At 43.6% G+C, this 22,974-nt stretch overlaps 1 protein-coding gene across 2 annotated transcripts in view; it reads left to right on the top strand.

The window, feature by feature from the left end:
* The window catches only part of LOC141055532 (formin-1-like), a 412,359-nt gene that overhangs the window by 52,818 nt on the left and 336,567 nt on the right, over window positions 1-22,974 (top strand). The window lies entirely within an intron of this gene.

Genomic DNA, 22,974 nt, shown 5'->3' with positions numbered 1-22,974 from the left:
GACTGCACAAAATTCCTGACATGACGAGATAAAGCAGGCCACCAAAAAGACCAACTCGCCAAGTCTCTGGTACCAAAAATACCTGGATGACCAGCTAACGCGGAGCAGTGAATTTTAGATATTACTCTTCTCCTCCACTGGTCAGGGACTTACAATTTCCCCATAGGGCATCATTCAGGTTTGTCCTCCTGAAATTCCTCAAGGGCAAGCCTCAATTCAGGTAGAAAGGACCACACCCTCATTTAGAATGGTAGGTTTGGTCACATCAAGAGAATCCGCAAAGAAACTCCTAGAGAGGGCATCCGCCTTAACATTCTTAGTGCCCGGAAGAAAGGAGACCACAAAAATAAAACGTGTGAAAAACAAGGCCCACCTAGCCTGTCTAGGGTTCAATCGCTTGGCTGTTTCGCGATGCATCAGGTTCTTGTGGTCGGTAAGGACCACAACTTGATGTCTGGCTCCCTCCAACCAATGTCTCCACTGTTGTGAGTTCATTCTCCCCTTCACCTTTGATGCCTGATTAACTCCCTCTGCTGGTGAAGAGAGGTAGTGAAATTGATTGGGATGGGAAGAACCTGTCATCTGAACAGGTGGAGTGTGATTGGACATCTGGAATTTCTGAGTGGATATAAGGCAGCCGACGCCCTGCAGGGCTGCTGGTGATCCTTTCTGCTCTGAGCTCTTGCATCCAGTTTAGTTCCTGTCTATTAAAAGCTAAGTTTTTGCCCTGCTATTATTCCATGACATTTTGTCTAGTTTCCTTAGTGTTTGTATTCACCCAGTCCTGGTTGGGACTGGCTGAATTCCATCTCTGATCAGTTGATCTCTTTGCTCTGTTTCCAGAATATACCTGAGTGCTGATATAGTGATTTTGAAGTCTAGCGACTTCAGGGCCTTTTTCCCTATCAGACGGTTGGGACATTTTTGGTAGGGTTTTTTGCGGATTGCAGCCAGCATCTTTTCTGTCCTATCCTATCTAGTTAGTTGGGCCCCATCGTTTGCTCAGCCTGTCTTTCTGTCTGTTTGTGTTTTTCATCTGTTTTTCACCGACAATACATGTTGGGGGCCGTCTATTGCTTTGGGGTCTGCTCTGGGGCAGTTTAGATTTCCCCTTTCCTTCTTTAGGCTTATGTAGTTCTCCGGCTGTGACGAGGGGTCTAGGGCACCGTAGGAACCCCCCACGGCTACTGTTAGTTGTGGTGTATAGGATCAGGGGTCTGCAATCCGATAGCTACCAACCTCTCTGGTTTTCTGGACTTAGCTTGTATTTTTGTTTTCTCCTCCTCTGGTGACTCATTCATAACACTCCACTCTTCAAAAGCCCTCTTCATGGCCAACAATTCCCGATTCCTCACATCATAGTTACGTTCAGATGGGGAAAATTTTTGAGAAAAGAAGGCACAAGGATTCATTTTAGAGGTTACCGGATCTCTTTGAGACATAACGGCTCCTGCACCCATCTCAGAAGCATCTATCTCCACCTGAAATGGGAGATAAACATCAGGTTGCCGTAAGACCGGAGCAGCAGTGAATCTCCGTTTAAGCTCCTGGAACGTTGAGACTGCCTCTGGAGACGAATTCACCACATCAGCGCCCTTTTTAGTCAAATCAATCAGTGGTTTTACAATACCAGAAAAATTACTTATGAATTTACGGTAGAAATTAGCAAAACCCAAAAATTTCTGGAGGGCTCAATGAAGTGGGCTGAACCCAATCATAAATGGCCTGGACCTTGGCCGGGTCCATTTCAATAGCAGACGGAGACAAAATGAATCCCAAAAACAAAATCTTTTGTACGCCAAAGAGACATTTCGATCCCTTAACATACAGAGCGTTTTCTCTCAAAATCCGGAACAGTCCGTACATTTTCCACATGAGAATCCCAATCACTAGAAAAAAATCAAAATATCCAAATAAATGATCAAAAACTTTATCCACAAAGTCCCGTAAAATATCGTACATGAAAGATTGGAAGATGGAAGGGGCATTAGTGAGCCCAAAAGGTATCACTAGGTACTCAATATGTCCCTCAGGAGTATTAAACGCTGTCTTCCATTCATCACCGTGCTTGATGCGAATAAGATTATACGCCCCCCTAAGGTCAAGCTTGGTAAACCAACTAGCACTTTTCACTCTGGAAAATATATCAGAAATCAGGGGTAACGGATACTGATATTTAACAGTGATTTTATTAAGAGAACGATAATCAATACATGGCCTTAATGAACCATCTTTCTTGGCCACAAAAAAACAGCACCTAGAGGTGAAGAGAATGGTCTGATATGACCCTTCTCCAATGACTCCTTGACATAAGATCGCATAGCATCATGTTCAGGTACAGATAAATTGAAGAGCCGACCCTTGGGAAATTTACAACCGGACACTAACTCGATCACGCAATCATAACTCCTAAGAGGAGGCAAAGAAGCAGACTTACTACTCTAACTAAATGCATCAGAAAAATTAGCCAAATAATCAGGAACATCATGAGACTGGGGAGAGGTGGAGAAAACAGGAGTGTCACTAAGAACACATTGACAACCCCAACTCACCACAGACACAGATTTCCAATCCAAGACAGGATTATGGGTCTGCAACCTAGGAAAATCCAAAACAATAATGTCATGTAAATTATGCAACACCAAAAATGTACAATTCTCTTGGTGGTCCGGGGTGACCCGCATTATCACCTGGGTCCAAAACTGGGGTTTATTCTCCGCCAAGGGGGTAGCATCAATACCTCTCAAAGGAATTGGGGTCTGCAGGGGTATCATGGGAAACCCACAATGTTTGGCAAAGTCAAAATTCATCAGATTCAGAGCTGCTCTTGAATCAACAAAAGCTTTAGCAGAAAATGAAGACAAGAAGCAGATCAAGGAAACCACCAAAAGGAATTTAGGCTGTACACTGCCCATAGCAAATGAGTGGGCAAAAGGCTTTTCCCACTTAGGGCAAACAGCATGAGAGGCGTCCCCACAAAAGAAGCATAACTTTTTACGCCTTCTAAACTCTTGACGTTGCGCCCTAGACAAAACCCTATCACATTGCATGGGCTCATAAGTTTGTTCAAAAGGCAGCACTGCCTTTCGCATAGTTTTACGTTCACGTAAACTTCGATCAATTTGAATGACTAATGGCATAGTCATTAAGACCAGAGGGGACCGGAAATCCCACCATAGCATCTTTTACAGTTTCTGCCAAACCTTTCCGAAAGAGAGCTGCTAGGGCGTCATCATTCCATTTAGTGAGGACCGCCCACTTTCGGAAATTTTGACAATATAACTGCCGCATCCTGACCTTGATTCAATGCCAATAAGGTTTTCTCAGCTTGATTAATAGCATTAGGTTCATCATACAACAACCCCAAAGCTTGGAAAAATGCATCCACATCAGCCGAAATAGGATTCCCAGGTGTCAGAGAAAAAGCCCAATCCTGGGGATCACCGCGCAACAGGGAGATGACAATTTTAACCTGCTGCACCAAGTTCCCCGAGGAGTTAAGTTTTAAGGCTAAAAACAGTTAAGAATTATTCTTAAAGTTCAAAAATTTAGATCGATCCCCAGAAAATACATCAGGAATAGGAATTTTTGGTATTTTTATTTATATAGCACCATTGGATACACATACAGATTACAGATATCACTTACAGCAAACAAACTAACAATCACAGACTGTTATAGAGGGGAGAAAGGACCCTGCCCTTTCAGGCTTACATGCTACAGGATGGTGGGGAAGGTGATAGTTTGGAGGGTTACAGCAGTTACAGTCATGGTGAGGCTGTAGCTCCAGTAGTGGTGAGGAGGCAGCGGGGATCACTGCAGGCTGTGGGCTTTCCTGAAGAGGTGGGTTTTCAGGTTCCGTCTGAAGGATCCGAGTGTGTTTGATAGCCGGACGTGTTGGGGCAGGGAATTCCAGAGGATAGGGCTAATCAGGAGAAGTCTTGGAGGCGGTTGGGTGAGGAGCGAATAAGTGTGGAGGAGAGAAGGAGGTCTTGGGAGGACCAGAGATTCCTTGAGGGAAGGTATCTGGAGATTAGTTCAGAGATGTATGGAGGAGACAGGTTGTAGATGGCCTTGTAGGTCAATATTAGTAATTTGAACTGGATACGTTGAGGGAATGGGAGCCAGTGAAGAGATTTGCAGAGGGGAGAAATGGAGGAGTAGCGAGGAGAGAGATGAATTAGTCGGGCGACAGAGTTGAGAAAGGACTGGAGAGGTGCAAGGGTGTTAGCAGGGAGGCCACAGAAAAGGATGTTGCAATAGTCGAGGCAGGAGATGAGGGCATGCACAAGCATTTTAGTAGATTGAGGGTGGAGGAAGGAACGGATTCTGGAAATATTTTTGAGCTGGAGGCGACAGTAGGTGGAGAGAGCTTGGATGTGCAGTTTGAAGGACAGGGCAGAGTCGAGGGTTTCTCTGAGGCAGCGGACCTCCGGTACGGGGGAAAGCGTGATGTTGTCAATTGTTATAGAAGCGAATGGGAGCAGCGATATTGGGCGATAGCTGGACGTGGCTGTTGGATCGAGGGTTGGCTTTTTAAGGATAGGTGTGATTGTGGCATGTTTGAAAGCAGAAGGGAAGGTACCAGAAGTTAGTGATAAGTTGAAGAGGTGGGTTAGGGATGGGATAAGTGTGGTGGTGAGTTTGGGGAGGAGATGGGATGGGGGTCAAGTGCACAGGTTGTGAGTTGCGATTTGGAGAAGAGGCGATTAAGCTCCTTCAGTGATGTTGGAGAGAGGTTATGGGGTTTGGGCGTTGGTCTGGTATACAAAGGGGTTGAGGTGGTTGAGCAATAAAGACTTGCCGTGTTTGGTCTATCTTGTTTTTGAAGTGTGCGGCAAAGTCCTCGGCAGAGATTAGGGAAGTCGGAGGTGGCAGTGGTGGGCGGAGGAGGGCGTAAAAGGATTGAACAACTGTTTGGGGTTGTGGGATAAGGAAGATACAAGGGATGTAAAGAAGGCCTGTTTAACAGAGGTGAGAGCTGATTTGAATGCAAGTGTTGCTTGTTTGAGTGCAGTGAAGTCGTCTTGCAAATGTGTTTTCTTCCAGCGCCTTTCTGCAATTCTGGATGCTTGCCGAAGCTTTTTAGTGGTGTTATTGTGCCAGGGTTGTCTATTGGTTCATCGCACTCTGTTATGCATGACCGGGGCGGCTGAGTCGATGGCTGATGCAAGAGTGGCATTGTAGAAACTAGTGGCAGTGTCAGTGTTGTGGAGTGAAGCTATGGAGGACAGTGGTAGAATAGAGTCAGAGAGTGTGCGAGTGTCTAGATGTGCAAGGTTTCTGCGGGGGAGCGCATGCTGCTGGACATGGGTGACAGGTGAGGAGAACAGGGATGAGAAAGTGAGTAGATGGTGGTCAGATAAAGGGAGGGGGGGGTGGTGAAGTTAGAAAGAGAGCAGAGGTGGGTGAAGACCAGGTCTAATGTATGTCAATCTGTGTGGGTGGCTGAGGAGGACCACTGAGTAAGTCCAAAGGATGAAGTATGGGACAGGAGTTTGGAGGCTGCTGACTGGTGGGTGTCAATGGGGATGTTGAAGTCACCCATGATGATGGTGCGAATGTCAGCAGAGAGGAAGTGAAGGAGCCAGGTAGAGAATTGGTCGGGCCTGGAGGTCGGTATATGACGGCCACTTGGAGGTTGAAGGGAAAATAGATGCGGATGGAGTGGACTTCAAAAGAGGGATGGACAAGGGAGGGAAGAGGTGGGATTGGGCTGAAGGTGCAGTTGGAAGAAAGGAGAAGGCCCACTCCTCCGCCATGTCTGTTGCCAGGGTGAGGAGTGTGGGTAAAGTGGAGGCTGCCGTAACATAGCGCAGCAGCGGAGGCAGTGTCGGAGGGTGTCAGCCATGTTTCAGTGAGGCAGAGGAAGGAAAAGTTACGAGAGGTAAAGAGGTCATGAATCACATGGAGTTTATTGCAGACGGAGCGGGCATTCCAGAGTGATCCATATAGTGGGAGCAGGGTGGTGGTTGTCAGGGGCACGGATTAGAGGTGGAAAAGATTTCTGGTGTTTGTGTTGGTTTGGGAACGATAGAAGGAAGTAGTAATGGGAGGTATGAGCTGTGGGGGGCCAGGATTGGGAGATATGTTGCCAGCAGTGAGGAGAAGCAGAGAGAGGGAGAGCATGTGGGAGAAGGAGGGTGGGTGGCTTGTTTTGTATTTTATTAGGAGAGCTCTGAGGTTGAGGAGCAGGTCAGCTGAGGAGGTCAGGTGGGGAGGCAAGAGGGAAGGAGAGATTACTATTTGGTTAGCGGGTGCTGGGGTTTGTGGATAGCGAAGGAGAGTGAGGATTAAAGGAGTCAAAACAGTTACAGCGCATGTCATCATGGTAAGAGTAAGTTTGAAGGCAAAAGAAATTTTAGTACATTTAAATGCAGCGTTTAGGCTGGTTTCACATTTGCGTTTTTTTGCGCTGTAAAAAAACGCATACGTGCGCATGTGTTTTTTCCCCTATATTTAACATGGGTGCGCATACCTGCGCGCTGTCATGCGCATGTATGCGATTTTCATGCGCTGCATTTTTTTGGGGTGTGCGATTGTATTTTCCAGACGCAGCATGTTGCATTTTTTGGTCCTGCAAAAAAGCGCATGCGCACGTTTTGCGCTAAAAATGGCCATTATAGCCTATGGGTGCGCATATGTGCGCATTGGCATGCTTATGTATGCGTTTTTTTGCACATGCGTTTTTTTTTTACCATTAGTTTAGACAATGGAATTTAGGGGTTTGGGTAAAGTTAGGGTTAGTTAAGGGGGTTTAGGGTTAGGGTTATGGTTTGGTTAGGGGTTAGGGTCAGGGTTAGAGTTAGGGTCAGGGTTAGGGTCAGGGTTAGGGTTAAGTATGGTTTGGTTAAGGGTTAGGGTTAGGGTTAGGGTCAGGGTTAGGGTTAAGTATGGTTTGGTTAGGGGTTAGGGTTAGGGTTAGGGTCAGGGTTAGGGTTAGGGTCAGGGTTAGGGTCAGGGTTAGGGTTAAGTATGGTTTGGTTAAGGGTTAGGGTCAGGGTTAGGGTTAGGGTTAAGTATGGTTTGGTTAAGGGTTAGGGTCAGGGTTAGGGTTAAGGTTAAGTATGGTTTGGTTAAGGGTCAGGGTCAGGGTTAGGGTTAGGGTGAGGGTTAGGGTTAGGGTCAGGGTTAGTAAAGTCATGGTCTGGGTTAGTGTGAGGGGCCACCTAATGTTGGAAAAAAACGCAAACGCGGTAAAAACGCATAAAAACGCTGCGTTTTTTTCATGCATGCTCATAAAAATGCTTGAAAAAAACGCAGCAGTTGTATGCTTTTGTATGCGTTTTTTCAATGCGTTTTTCTGCGGGAAAAACGCGCTGCAAAAAAAAGCAAGTGTGAAACTAGCCTTAGTCGTACCTTCTGGTCACTTCAGGCATTATTTCAGATATTATCCTTAGACGACATCCTTGGAAAGACAGACCGAGGTCAGACAGACCTTAGAGTCTGAATTTATAAGAAGTCAATTGCACATCAAACAAGCCTGGTGTGATCAGAAGGAGGGAGGAGCAGTAGGGAGACTGGTCAGACACAGGAGATGATTAATTAGAACTCAGAGAAAAAAAAAACAAAAACAAATGGTTAGATCTAGAAGGACAGATAAAGCATTGATAGGAAACAGATCCAGGGGTGATTGATTGGGGTTCAGGAGAGATGGGTGATGAAGGTATTGCAGGCAGGACACATACCATTGATAGGAAACAGATACAGGAGTGATTAATTGGGGTTCAGGAGAGATGGGTGATGAAGGTATTGCAGGCAGGACACATACCTGAGGAAGAAGCAGATCGATTGTCAGATTGATAGTAATAATGAAGCATCTATAGCAGGGAGTTATTTTTCAGGCATTATTTCAGATATTATCCTTAGACGACATCCTTGGAAAGACAGACCGAGGCTGCAGATGATTGCGCGAGATAGGCAGAAATTCCCCGAACTTCACCAGCACGCTGCTCAACACGATCGGACAATTGCTTAGTCTCTATTAAAGAAAAAAATCCTCCTATGGTCCCCAGAGAAAAATTGAAAAAAAAATACAGAAAATTCTTACACTTTTTTTTACAATTTTTTCCTTCTTTAGAGTACCCTAGAGTCTACAGTTTTAGCTGGCGATTGTTATGATTCGGTCAGCGAGGAGGATTACCGGAGAATCAGCTAAGCAACCAGGAAACCAGAAAGGTTGGCAACTTAGCAGATTGCAGACCCCTAAACCTAACAACACAACTAGCATTAGCCGTGGGATGTGCCTACGATGCCCTAGACACCTCGGCACAGCCAAAGAGTTAACTAAGCCAAAAACAAGAAAGGGGAAAGCTAGACTGCCCCGGAGTAGAGCCCCAAAGGAATAGATAGCCCCCAAACATATATGGTCTGTGAGACAAGATGAGGCACAAAAGCAGGCAGGAATGATGCAAGACCAAGGAGGGGAAAAGGCAGACTTCACAATGCACAGGAAGAGAAACCAAATCACCAGTAGCAACTGAAGGAAGCTTGCTCACTTAAATCCTTCCATTCGGTAACCCCTGACTTCCAATCATCGTCTTCAGGTGATAGACTTCTGTCAACACGAGCCGCTCCACTACCCACATCAACCACTAGAGGGAGCCCCGACTCAGAAATCACATCAAGAGAGTTCACAACACCCTGGCTTGTAACTGCGGTCCCCAGGACTGCGCTCTCGTGTCACTATCTCTGCACTATCGGGTAAAGTCTCCTCTAGTCACTGAGGCTACCGGGTCGACGTACTCGCATGCGGTGCTCTCAACGCCTCGTCCTTCAGACTCGATCCCTTGACCTGGGGTTCTCTCTCTCTCTGGGAGCGTGGTGCTGCAGCTTGCTCTGTCTGGTGCACTCTGCCCTGTCTCTGGCGCGCTCTGTGCCTGGTGCGCTCTCCTTTCGCACCCTTTCCCTGCACAGCTTCCTGTCCAGCACTCCTCCTCTCTTGTGGCAGCCCCCCACAGTCACATGGTCCAGTCGGTCTGGGCCTGAATGTCTTCCACCCCGGCAACCCTGCTGTCTGGCTAGGTGGTTCCGGATACGGAGCAGGAAAGGTTACCACTTTTAGACTTTTCTTCCTCTTCACCCCCTTACATATGACTGCCAGTAATTACCATCTGTACTAGGCTGCAGGTCTCACAGGGGTCACAGAATGTTATCCTGAAAAGGCAGTCTCCTGTCTCCCCTCTCGCCAGGGGGCTTTACTGAGAACCACAAAGTGGAAACATTTCACACCTTTTAGTGTCTTTGATGGCGATATGCCAATAGCAGCATGACACTATCTAACTATGAGAAAGGTTACACAAAGAGTTTCAGGGAAAAATGTGTTCATTGGTAAGATAGCCATGGTCCAGGCACAAACCAGCAATTAAAATATTAACATGAGAGGCTGGTCTAGCAATCTGATCCCTAGACTAAGTCTATAAATTAGGCCTACACCCAAAGAAAGATATTCACTTGTGGGGGCAGTCTGGAAAGCTTATGTGAGCCATTCCATATTTCTCCCTCCCTCAGGGACAGGGTACCAGACTGCAACGTTCGATATTTCTGTAAGTTTTTTCCCTTTTATTTTCACTGTTTTGCATATTTGTATGTCACTTTTTATTTCAATATTTACTTATATCTTTTTATTGTAAGCACTGTACATTTTCTATTAAAGCTTAAAACTTTAAGTTGAACCTTGTATGCTCTAAAGAATCTATAGCCTTAAAGTGTGTGACTCTAGTGATTGGCAGACAATAGTAGTAATATTTCCGGGACTCTTCACCCGTGTGTTTGGTGAGTGGTGGCAGCGTGTATGAGCAGGGTGTGGGGTCTGTGTTGGGGTGTGATTTATGCTCCCACTGCAATGCTGGACTGAGTGAGAGGAGATAGATTAAACCTTGCAGGAGCAACCCCAAGTCATGTGCTGAGAAGCGGGTACGTGACATGTTGGTATTTAAACTTCTTGTTGCTCTGCCTTTTCTGAATCCTGCTTGATAATCTCGCAGTTCTTTGTCACAATAAGGCTGTCACCATCATTTGTGGAATCTTCAGTAGTATTTTGCTGGAATGAGAGAAAACCACCATAGTCTGATAGTTTCCACAGTTGGTAGCATCTCCATTTTTTGGAATAGGAATAAACACTAATCTTGTCCACTCCTTAGGCCATTTGCCAGTTGTCCAGATCTGTTGACCACAGGCATGTGATGACCTAAATAGCCGCTTCAGAATACTTTATTAGCTCTATTGGAATATTGTCACATCCAAGTGCTTTGTTTTTTGATTGAAGCTTTATCGCAGCAACAATTTCGTCTTTCAAGGTGTTCTGTTCACTGTCATTTCCAGACTTTTTTTTTTTTGCATCACTAAGTCATTCTTTTAAAGGTGCTCCATGTATTATTTCCATCTTTCCTTGATCTGTTCTGGCTCATTTTAGTTTGTTCCTGTTGGCATTTTTCAACATTCCCACTCTGGGTTGAAATTTTCGTAGTATATTTTTGATCTTTTGGAATGCCTTGCTGGTCTTGCCCTTCAGATATTCACACTCTATCTCGGTATATACATTTTGGTAATAAAGTTCTTAGCCTGCTCGAATGATTCTTATTTTGTCTGCTTCATGCTGCTTACCTTTTTTTTTTTTTTCTTTTACCATTCATCTTTCTTTGATAATTTTTAGGGTCTCTTCTATTAATTATAGCTGTGGTGTGGTCTCTTCTGTCTCGTTTGTCATTCTGGCTTCTTCAGTAATTATAGTCTTTAAGTTTTCTTTCATCCGTGTCTAGTGATCTAAATCAGTTGTGCAGACTGTTCCAAAAAACTTTGGGTATGTTGGTCAACTCGAAGTTGGAAACAATCTGTTCTTTAGTCTGCTTGAGCAGCTTAAGTCTAATCTTTGCTGTCAAATGTTCATGATCAGTCCCACAATCAGCTTCAAGTCTTGTTTTTGTGGTAATCGTCGACGATCTCCATCTTTGACGAACATATATGTTGTCAATCTGATTCTTACAGGCCACACTTGATGATCTCCATGTGTAGAGTCCCTGTTTGTGATATTGGAAGAAGGGGTTTATAATGGACAGTTGATTTGTCATACAAAAGTCAATGAATCATCCTCCAGCCTTGTTTCATCCAAAATTTCCAACAAAGATTCCATGTTTGCCATGGTCCATTTTGGCATTCAAGTCTCCCACGATAATGAGTAAATCATATTTTGGCCTCTTGTCAATTTCTTTTTTAACTTGATTGTAGAATATTTCAACATCCTCCTCCCCTCCATGTGTTGTGGGCAAGTGGACTTGTATGACTGTAAAATGAATTGGCGCTCCTTGTAGTCATACCAAGCGGACTCTATCATTGACTGCATTGTACTTAAGGACAGTGCCGGTGAATCTTCAATTGAGGATAAAAGCAACACAGTTTCTTCTTTAGTTATCAATACCAGAATAGTAGACTCAGTTTGTTTGATTGGGAATATCTGGATTGAGTTAATCTTAGTTTTGTAATTCTGATTAAGTCAAGTCCTGTTCTGTCCATTTCGGCATTGATGTCGAGTTACCCCTTGCTCATGGTTCGTACGCTATAGGTTTTGAACTTTGATATTTCTCAAGCTTTTGATATTCCCTTTCGACCAAGCAATATCCACACCAATACGTCTGTCGACCTGAGCATGACCAATGCTCAAGATGAGCCAGGAACAAAGTCACAATCTGCTCTTCCCCAGTAGCTTTAGTGCTTTTCGACCTAGGGATGCATCTTACAACGTTATATTTACTTTCTTTAGTTGTACTCTCCACGTATTTTTGGTATAATACGGAAGATTTACAGGCCTTTGTTCCACACAGTAATGTGGCTCCCGTAAAGAAGCCCCACTGAATCAGAGTTGTATGTTGTCAATATAAGCCACCTCATCATGCAACGTTCCTGCTGTCAACGCTGGCACTGGACTGTATGCTTAGTTTGTTACATCAGTTGAAACCTGTCCACCTAGGGTGTCCCTGATGACAAAATAGATTATTCAAAAAAATAACGTGAACACTAAAATACCAGTCTAGAAATCACTGAATAAAATATTCCAGTTGCAAATCTTTCTTCATTACATGGTGGAATGCAGTGAGAACAATAAAACATGAAAATAACAACAACCTCCATCCATGCAGCATAAGCCAGCTCTGACATTGAGTTCTAGCCAGGACCCAGTTTATATAGGAGATGGAAGTGGCCAACTGTATACAGCTGAGAGCCTAAATGTTCCAGGAGCTCTTAACTGAGCAGATTAACCCCTGCACCGCTAAAAGAAATTTACACCATTTAATTTGAAGGTGACTTGCTTCTAATCAGCGTGGGAGTAGGAGAAATCAAACGCTGCGGTCTTCTGGCTCCTCTCTGTCACGGTAAACCTGTGACATGCACTGGCTGGTCATCTTTATCTTGAGCACCACTCAATATTCAGTCCCAAGGCGAACAGGGTTACTTCTACTGGGCTTAGTAGTGCTCCCATGGAGGCTGCTACACACCAAACTTCAGAATAGCCCTTACACTAATTACATCTGTGTTTCTGTAAAAATTCCTGAAGAGCTAGCTTTTCTCACCATCAGAGTTCACCAACATTTGTGATACCTGACTTTGCAGTGCACCATATATTATAATACACACACACACACACACACACACACACACACACACACACACACACACACACACACACACACACTATATGTAACTGCCCTTTGCATGGATATCACATGCAACTATATTGAGAAATATCAACATATTTTTTTCATTAGGACACACACTTTTTAACGTGTCGCAAAAATTGAATCCTATACAAGTGCCATATTTTTATGTTTATAGAGCATGCACTAGACAGGAAGCTGAAGGGCTGGTTCCTGCAACACCACTGCCATTTTCTCCTGTAGGCAGGGGAAATGCAGGAATGCTCCCTACCCAGCACATCACCAATGGTGAAGGCAATCTCCCTTGCATGGGCCCCTGAACTGCATCAGTGGTATGTCCTTTTTTGAATAAGGATAAGGCCTCCGCCAGTCTCACAGCTGCTTTTTTGTTGGACTTTTTATTTTTATTGTATTTTTGTCTACTTGATAAGGCTAATGCAGGAGAAGATGAAAGGTTGGTCTTTTCATGCAAGTGTCTCAGTCTAGTGCTCATATTTATTGCCTAGTTATATAAACCAGAACATGGATCACATGCTGATTATTCTTTCAGTCAAAGTGTTCATTAGTCTCTGGTGCCCTGTTAGTCTATTCACTGCTCCTTGGGCACAACTGTCGAGTTCTCTCATCTTATCTGATTGTGGGGAAGGGGTTGAAGGGTAACGGTCTGAGTCTTCAGTGTAGCAGATGGTGTGAAGAGATGTGACTGACAGATGGATGTGGTTGATAATAGATTATTGTCTGGATCCTTTTAACATTTAGTAAATCTGTTATTTATCCTTGCATTAATTATGGCTTCTGTCAGCTGTCTTAAATATTAAATTATTTTTGCTTAATTTACAAAGATGACTTTATATTGAAAATATTGAGTGCTATACATATTGTAAATTCTAGACTGTGGGCTAAACTTTTGTTCTTGATAGTACTTATTGAAAAGAACCTGTTTGATTTGTACTGTATTGCAACATATATCATTAAGTATATCATATCACTATGGCCTTGATAATTGGTTCCTTTGTGTTTATTTTTGCTTTTACTTGCTTGTATAGCCCTAATAATTCTACAGCACTTTAACAGACACCAGCATCACTGTCCCCATTAGGGCTCAAAATCTAAATCACCTATCAATATGGCTTTGGAGTTTGGGAAGAACCCAGAGGAAACCCAAGAAAACACAGGGAAAACATACAAACTTCTCGCAGATGTTGTCCTTGGTGGAATTTTAAATCCTGAACCCCAGCGCTGCAAAGAAACAGTGCTAACCACTTAGCCACCATGCTTTGCTTTGCTTCTCATCTTTTGACTGATAGAAAAAATCATGGGTTCAATTGAAAATATAAACTTGTATAAAAAAAGAAAAAATCTGAAGGGAGCAGTTGCTACTTAGTGCAGCGTAAGATTAAAGAGGTTTTTCCAGGACCACATTTTGTACAGTATCAATGAGTTTTTACAGGTGTACACTTTTATAGACTCTCTAGTGTGTCCCTGCTGGCACTTGCACATACATGAAAGCACATTGGCACAGATAGGACACAACTGCAACGTTCATATCCACATTTGCAACTTTTATTTTGTTCCAAAATAAAAAAATGCCAATAGTCTTTGAAAAAAGCCTATTTTTTTTATTGTATATAATTTTCATCTACGCGTCTTCATGGCTGAAGACTTGAAGTAAACCTTCCAAAGTCTGGTCTTTCAGTCATATTCCTTGCTATCTGACATGTTTCTTTTTGCATCTTCTTTCATTGGGATAGTTATCTATGAGCTCCTATTTACATTTGTGGTAAACTTTGAGTTTATGTAGCTTTTTTGCCGTTTTGTAAGTACATATAACTCTTGGTATGAGATTTAGTAGCAAATCTGGATTACATGTAATTCAGCTGAGGGAAATGAGGCATTAATCATGTATGTCTCAACATAATGCCCATCTGTCAAAAACTTTCAGAGAAATAAATTAAACTTTCTCTTACAAATAAAAAAAACAAACATAAACAAACAAAAAAAAAACACATTTGAGTTTCTTCCGCTGCTGTCATCCGGTGTTGTACAGAAGACTGGCCCAATCCAGCCCTTGTTCATTCTAAAGGTACTGTCACACGTAGCGATATCGCTAGCAATATCGCTATAACTTGTGACGTTATAGCGATATTGCTAGCGATATCGCTGTGTCTGATACTTACCTATGACCCACTCCCCCCGCTGGTTATCGCTGATCGCGCGAGAACGTCCTGGGCTGTTTCTCGTCGTCAGCTTCCTGCGGCGCTTCCTGTGGAGAGACTAGCATGGAGCCGGGCGGGAGGACGTCAGGATCGCCTAGTGTGACAGGTAAGTAGCGACCCCCGACCCCAGCGATGTCGCTGGTGAGATCTGCCTATGTGGCAGCTCACTAGCAACCACTTAGCGATGCACCAGCGATCCTGACCGTGTCATATCGCTGGTCGGGATTGCTGGTGCATCGCTAAGTGTGACAGTACCTTAAGTCAGCCTGTCAGGGGCATCCGCCGGTCAACTGAAAACGTTATCAGTTATAATACCCCCGGCAGCACTAAGAACCGGCTCTGACAAAACACTGGCAGCAGAACAGAACCTCCAAGGTATAAAAAGACCGTTCATGCTACATGTCTAGCTTAGCTAACGAATAGTTGTAAGGCACATCGGAATCATCCAGGATTCTGGTATATTCGGCAAGGTACTCCTTCAGCATCTTTGAAAACTTTTTCCCTCCTTGTCAGAGTACCGTGTGCTTCAAGGCCTGGGCGATGGGAAGGTCTGAGAAAACTGTCCCAGATCGAGAGTGTTGCCCTGCCTCTGCTGCATCTGGTGCATGTCTCCAAAGTCCCCATGCTTTAGTTGTCCAAGGAACTGTGACCTCTGCCGCCAGCATTGTCAGATGGGAATATTTTTAATAATTCTTCAACTAGGGCCTTCTGGTATTGAAACATTTTTTTTTTAAGACCTCTCCACCACGGGAAGAAGAGATGTAAAGTTCTCGTAGTGTTGGTCTAGAAGCGTGACCAACTAGTAATTAGTGCTGGTCAAAATGTGTACAACGTGAGTGTCACAGGATAGGCAGCGAAACATAAACTCAGCCATGGGTGCGAGATTGCGAACAGTCAAGACTTCCCTGTCCCCACCAAGAGGATGACTGTCAATGTTGTCCTCCTTGTCCTTCCTCTTCTCATCTTCAGGCCATCTACGCTGAGCAGATGGGATGAAGGTGATGTGGGTACTACTGTCTGTAGTGCAGGCAAGCAGCTTCTCATCATCAAATCCGCATTGAAAAGATGAGATGAGGCTGGGCTGTGTTGTCTCACCCAGTATAGTTTTTTGCTCCATCTCAACTTACTCCACCTGCAAAGACTCCTCTCTTAATTGTGAGCAGCAAGCATTTCAGTAAACAGAGAAGCGGCATGGTGATGCTGATCATGGTGTCATTGCCGCTCACCATCTTGGTCGAGTCTTCAAAGTTTTGGAGAACCGGACAGATGTCGGACATTCATGCCCAGCCCACTCATCAGCCCTTATGTGCGGAGTCTGACTGGAATACCGACGTGCGTGGTGTAGCTGGTATTCAACTACTGCCGTCTGCTGCTCACAATGGTTAAGTTCCAATGCATGGTGACATCTCACACCAGTCAGTGAGCTGGAAGTAGCACATTGCCAGGGCGGTGGCAGCTGTAGCTGGCTTGCGGAAGTGGGCACACACGGCATACTTTCACAAGTAACTCAGGCAGATCTGGGTAGGTTTAGAGAAATCGCTAAACCGTTGTGCGTGTGTGAGGTTGCCAAGCTTCAGAGCTGTCACCAGGACATGGCTATTTTCACACATGACCATGCCTGGTTGTAGGTTCAGGGGTGAGAGCCATAGACCAGTCTGGTCTGTTAGACCTTTCAACAAATCTGCAGCAGTGTGCATTTTGTATCTTAAGCAGATTAGCTTCAGCAGAGCTTGATCCTGTTAAGGCCCCGTCACACATAGCGATCTCGCTAGCGATCTCGCTGCTGAGTTACAATTTATGTGACACAACAGCGATCTCACCAGCGAGATCGCTGTGTGTGACAGCGATCAGAGACCGGCCCCCCTGCCGGTATCGCTGATCGCTGCAGGAAAGGCCAGGACTTTTTTTTTGGTTGCTGGTCTCCCGCTGGCCAGCACGCATCGCTGCGTGTCTCAGGCGGGAGACCAGCGATCTGCTGGTAACTAACGTACACATCTGTATCCAAGGGACGTGCGTCCCTTAGATACCAGATGTGTACGTTAGTTACCAGCTCCCTGCATCAGCGCGCTGGTTACGAACGTGCACAGCGACGCCATGCGCTCGGCGTCCCTGTGCTGATCGCTGGTGAAGCTGTCTGTTTGACAGCTCACCAGCGATCACATAGCGATTCACCAGCGATCCTGACACATTGATATCATTGTCAGGATCGCTGGTGAGTCGCTATGTGTGACTCCAGCCTTAGTGCTGCAGGGTTTCCAGCTTGCGACTGATGTTGACGTTTTGTGAATGGAGGGTGAGGAAAAGGTGCAGGAACTGCTGTAGAAGGTGGGAGCAACCCTGATTGAACTAGGGCTCGCAGTCCTCAGTGTCGATAGCAATTGTTCCATCCCAGGGTCCATCTTGGTCCTGACTTCCACAGTGTTCACCCAGTGTGCCCTCAGGGAAATCTTCATCATATGCCCTCTGATGAAACTGCGGGTGAAGGGGCCATTGGACCAGGCCACACAATTATTTTCTCCCCTTGGACATATCACTTGATTTGAGTACAACCTACCCTCATGGGTATTGTTAGGTCCTCTATGGACTGTCTTGTCATTTAGCCTTGAAGACTAGGGTTTTCGTTAGATTTTCATACCTATAGTCACATGTATTTAGTTATCAGGCACTATCTCATATATTAGGTGTGTACTGGACCAACTTTTAGGATTACTCTGACGTTTTCTTTGTATGATATTATTAATTTTATCTTTGTATTTATTAAAGCTGTTAATTTTGAGACTTTCTTGCAGTCATTTTCCTTGTGTTGATCGCATTGTATATCCTAGAGTCTCTCTATGGAATATTTTTCTTTATTCGTGTTCATTGTTGCGTGGGTTTCCCTTATTAATTTTGTATGATATATCCATGTTGAGGAAACATTGCAGTATTACCATGGCAGAAAAATTTGCCCATTTCAGATGGGCTTCTTAGACTGCAGGATCAATATAGTGATGCTATTTGTAACCAAAAAAAGTTTTTGTTTTTTTTTTGTAGGCACAACTGTAGTATGATAAATGCCATATAAAATGTCACTTCTGAAAAAAATTTCAGTATTACAATGCCAATAAAATTTGATGGATGTATAAGACTGTATATCGATATACAAATCCTACTTGTAACCAAAGAATTTTTTTTTATTTCGTGTTTTTAGGCACAACTGTAGCACAATAAATGCCGTATAAAATTTCACTGCTGAAAAAACTGTAATATTACTATTGCAGGAAAATTTGTACACCTCAGACTGGTTTCACTGCAGGAGCGATGCTATTGAGATCCAAGCAAGTCTGGCTGTATGCTTTCGACGCGCAACTGCCACAGTAAAAATGGTACTGACGGCAGAGGAGTTGGAGAAATTATTTTCTCCATCTCCACAGCTGTGCTCTTATCCTCTCATATGAAAGGATCGAAGCACAGTAGTATGACACTCTCACTCGCAGCAGAGCTGGAGCCGAGAATCATTAGCATATCAGATGCTATATGCTTGTGTGACTATGACCGAAGAGGAACTCTGCACTCTATTTTTGCATTAAAGTGAACATTTTTTAATGGCAATCCTATAAAATGTTTCTGTCCCAATCTGGACCTTCATCAGTACACTTATTTAGTATATGGACTGGACCCTACTTGAGCACCATATTCTCCTTCAAATGGAGTGCGGTATATCATCCTAGTTGCAGATCAAACTTGCCAATGCAAATCAATGGGTCTGTGAAAATCCAGGTCAGCAGTTGGATGCTATCTGTGTGCTGTTTGCTTTTTAACTTTGGTGGCAGAAGCGTTGCAATTTTTTTTTCACTGATAAACTGTTTAAAGTATTCCAAAACACAAATGAAAATCGGACTTTTTTTTTTATGTACAATAAAAATCTCAGCCATCTGAATGAGTTGTTTGCTTCCTGGTTTTACATCACTACAGAAGAAGCAAAAAAAAGTCTAAGTCTATAATCTAAATTGTCTAAAATTCTCTAGTGGACTACATCACTCCTATACCATCAACTCCAAAACTTCAACCAAGGGCGTGTAACCTAGTTAGCAAGGCCAAAAAAAGGTGTTCAGCCTATATTCCATCAGAATAAATCCCCAGATCTACGTCCTTCTAAAGAACCTAATAACTGTAAGATCAAATATTATTATATCTCCAGGAAGACATCCAGGCCTCTCTTGAACCCCTTGACTGAGTTCACCATCACCACCTCCTCAGGCAGGGAATTCCAGATTCTCACTGCCCTAACAGTAAAGAATCCTCTTCTATGTTGGTGGAAAACCTTCTCTCCTCCAGACATAGAGAATGCCCCCTTCCTTAGTATAAACAGATCCTTGGAGAGATATTTGTATTGTCCCCTTATATACTTATACATGGTTATTAGATTACCCCCTCAGTCGTCTTTTTTTCTAGACTAAATTATCCTATTTTTGCTAATCTTTCTGGGTACTGTAGTTCCCCCATCCCCTTTATTAATTTTGTTTTCCCTTGTTACCATAAGAAAAGTCTGTATGGCTTTATAGGGCCTCTTGAAAGAGCATTGGTCCAATCTTTGTTAATAGGCGACAAATGCTCGTCAGGAATCCCGTCTCCTTGGAAACTTAAGTTATCAAATGCAGAGGGGAGATGGGTTGTAGAATCAAGATAAGTGATGAGGAGTTAAGCAAACAAATTTCCTTCTGTCCTTGGTGGAAAAACTCATTACTGTTGTCTCATAGCATCTTACCACATGAAAAAAAATTTTCTTCACTACAACCGCTGTGGTGTAAATCCCCTAAGACATTTCCTCATGCATTGTCCAAAATAAGATTTTGGCAAAAGGCCTCAAACTGAGAAGCCATGGAAAATAGAAATCCTATAAGTAATTGCCAAAGATCTTTTCAGTCTTTGCAATAGTTTGTGCAAGTAAAAAAATTGCAACTTTTTTTTTTTCATGGATCAGTAAATCCTGATTATTAGAGACCTAATAATTGGATGACATTTTTTTGTGGGAAAGAGAAAGCACAGCTTTATTTGGTAGACTTTGTTCTTAGGAAATATATTAAGCTCTGCTTATCAGAATAGAAGGCTGATTAATCTACAAAGCAGTGAAAAATTAGTGTGGAATTAGAATGCGTCATTTCAAGGCACTGAAAAGTTATTGTTCAAATTTTTTATTTTATTTAATTTGTAAAACAATGTATATTTGATTTAATACAATTTGTCATATAGTTACCATAGTTGTAGAACCCTGTGCATGTTTCACTTCTAAATAGTGGTCAAGGGTTTTTCTACCGATTTACATTGCCTCATTTGGTTGGTATTTTTCGAGTCCCATCAGGAGACCAAATGCATATTGGCTTCTGTATGCCTTTATGTTGGTTCACTATTAAATACCTTTTAAAAGGTTCAGGAAACAGGACCATATTACAAGAAAAGAAAAAATATATATATTTTTTCCTCCAGATAAAGAAAGTAAGCCTACAATAATAGGGCTCCAAATAAAGGAAGCCTACAATACTCATCACTTCCCATCAAATGTGTCTAAAAGAAAATCAGACTTTGTTTCCTATAGCTACCAGGCACAGCTTATTTTTTAAAAACGCTTTGATAAAGTAAGCTGTGAGATTGGTTGGCATAGGCAACAATGACCATTTTTCTTTTTAGAAATTTAAAAAATTGGCCAATATTATGCACCAAGATCACAGCTCAGTATTATCTTAATTATACAGTGATGAAAAATAGTAAATTGTGGGCGGTTTAGGATATAGCTGGAAGTGCTTTGTCGTTTTCCAATACACTTGCAGCTAATTTAAATAGAATGCTTTTCTACAAAAAAAGTTAATCGACTTACTCATTTTAATGTAGGGAGATGGACCGGACTGGGGCAGCTTCTTGTGTGTCTGGGATGGAACCATCGGGGCTGTCACCATTGTTGCGGGGGGGGGGGCACTTTCTGACCGGAGCAGACCTTTGCACCTGACTGCAGGAGGCGGAGTAGGGATAAAAGGAGCTGAGCGTGCGAAAGGGGAACTTCTGGTGGAAAGACAGGGCACACACAAGGAGAAGGTTGACTCCGTCTCCATGGTTCCCCACCAATCATCAGGCCTATGCCGCGGCTTAACCACCTCTATGTGCACAGCCTGTGTTGGGATAGAGCTGAGCTCCTTGTAGACTTCCATAGCTGAGAGCTCTGACTTGACAGCACCCCTCGCAGTGCCTGACCATCATTACCTGACTGACCACACACAACATGCCGACTCCGTAGGTCCCTCTGCGGCCTCCCTTCCGGATCTGTGGCGTCGGGCACTCAGAGCAGCGTCATGGAGTCAGGTTCTAACTGTTTGTGCAGACACATGCACATTTGTGGCCTGCTAGAGGTCATTTTACAGGATTCTGGCAGTGCTCCTCCTGTTCCTCCTTGCACAAAGGCGGAGGTAGCGGTACTGCTGCTGGGTTGTTTCCTTCCTCCACATCTCCTGGTGTACTGGCCTGTCTTCTGGTAGTGCCTCCAGCCTCTGGACACTACGCTGACAGACACAGCAAACCTTCTTGCCACAGCTCGCATTGCTGTGCCATCCTGGATGAGCTGCACTACCTGAGCCACTTGTGTGGGTTGTAGAGTCTGTCTCATGCTACCACGAGTATGAAAGCACAACCAACATTCAAAAGTGACAAAAACATCTGCCAGAAAGCATTGATATTGAGATGTGGTCTGTGGTCCCCACCTCCAGAACCACTCTTTTTGAGGGTGTCTTGATAATTGCTGATAATTTCCATCTGTTGTCTATTCCATTTGTACAACAGCATGTGAAATTGATTGTGAAATTGATTGTCAAATAGTGTTGCTTCCTAAGTGGACAGTTTGGTATCACAGAAGTTTGATTCACTTGGAGTTATATTCTGTTGTTTAAGTGTTCCCTTTATTTTTTGAGCAGTGTGTGTATATATACACTGTGTGTGTGTGTGTGTGTGTGTGTGTGTATATATATATATATATATATATATATATATATTATTAATATTATAATAGTGAGGTAGCACTGTTATCCGGGTAGGGGATACTCGCTCAGCAGCCACAAAATCAGATCCGGATTTTCCATAAAGCAAGCATAGTCCATGCTGTTTATTCAACATCATAAACCCACAGCAGAATCATAAACCCACAGCAGCAGCAGCAACAACTTCATATAAACAGCAGAGCGTCCATAGCAGAGTTTCACTCTGTAAACCCTGTGTTCACACAGGTTGTACAATGTCCAGCATACAGGCTCTCTTAGCCTCACTTATCTCACCCACGTCCGGGTTTCCTCATGGCTGCTTCAGCTTACTGCAGACGTTCATTCCCTCCCCTGGGAACTCTCAGACACGTGCAGCCATTCACCACAGCCACTTAACAGGCTGATAGCCAGGAAGCTCCATCTCAGCGTGACCTTCCACACTGGACCAATTGGGTCCCAGCATTCACCACCTGTGACCTACCCTGGCCACATTTATATTGTTCATAGCCACACCCACCAGGTCACATGACTCTGACCTCATCACAGGTCCTTCAAGCATTTACACACTCTTTCCAACAGTGCTTTAAACACACCCCCTGGGTGGTTTGTAGGTAACCAGGACTGCCCATCTCTCTAGTTACCTGGAGACTTCTCCCTTACACATTGAAACAATACCTGAGCAATATCATTGCTGAACAACACATAAGTCTCCATCCCAAAGCCACCCACTTTGGGATACATAACGGCCATTCTGTATTCTGCCATTTATCCTTTCTCCTGGGACATCCACACAGCACCCCCTCAGTGGTTACTACACCACTATAAATATATATATATATATATATATATATATTATGCCACACACAAATACATGTGTATATACAGTATATTACATAGTCTCCTTTAAGTATATTGCTGTCCCTTATACAGTGTATACAGTATATTGGATTATATAGAGCCATGTTTTTTATTACATACCGTCCTGCCTAGTTAGGTGTATAATGCAAGGATGGCTGATGGAGTATGGGACTCAGTGGTTACTACACCACATACCTCCCCCCTCTGTTCAAACTTGTGGGGTTGAACACACAACATTACATCTGGGTC

This window comes from Dendrobates tinctorius, unplaced genomic scaffold (assembly GCF_039654945.1).
Source record: "Dendrobates tinctorius isolate UK_male_01 unplaced genomic scaffold, ASM3965494v1 ptg000186l, whole genome shotgun sequence".
In the NCBI taxonomy this organism is placed as follows: domain Eukaryota; kingdom Metazoa; phylum Chordata; class Amphibia; order Anura; family Dendrobatidae; genus Dendrobates; species Dendrobates tinctorius.
Note: the sequence above shows the minus strand (reverse complement) of the source record. Positions and strands in the feature narration are given on the sequence as shown.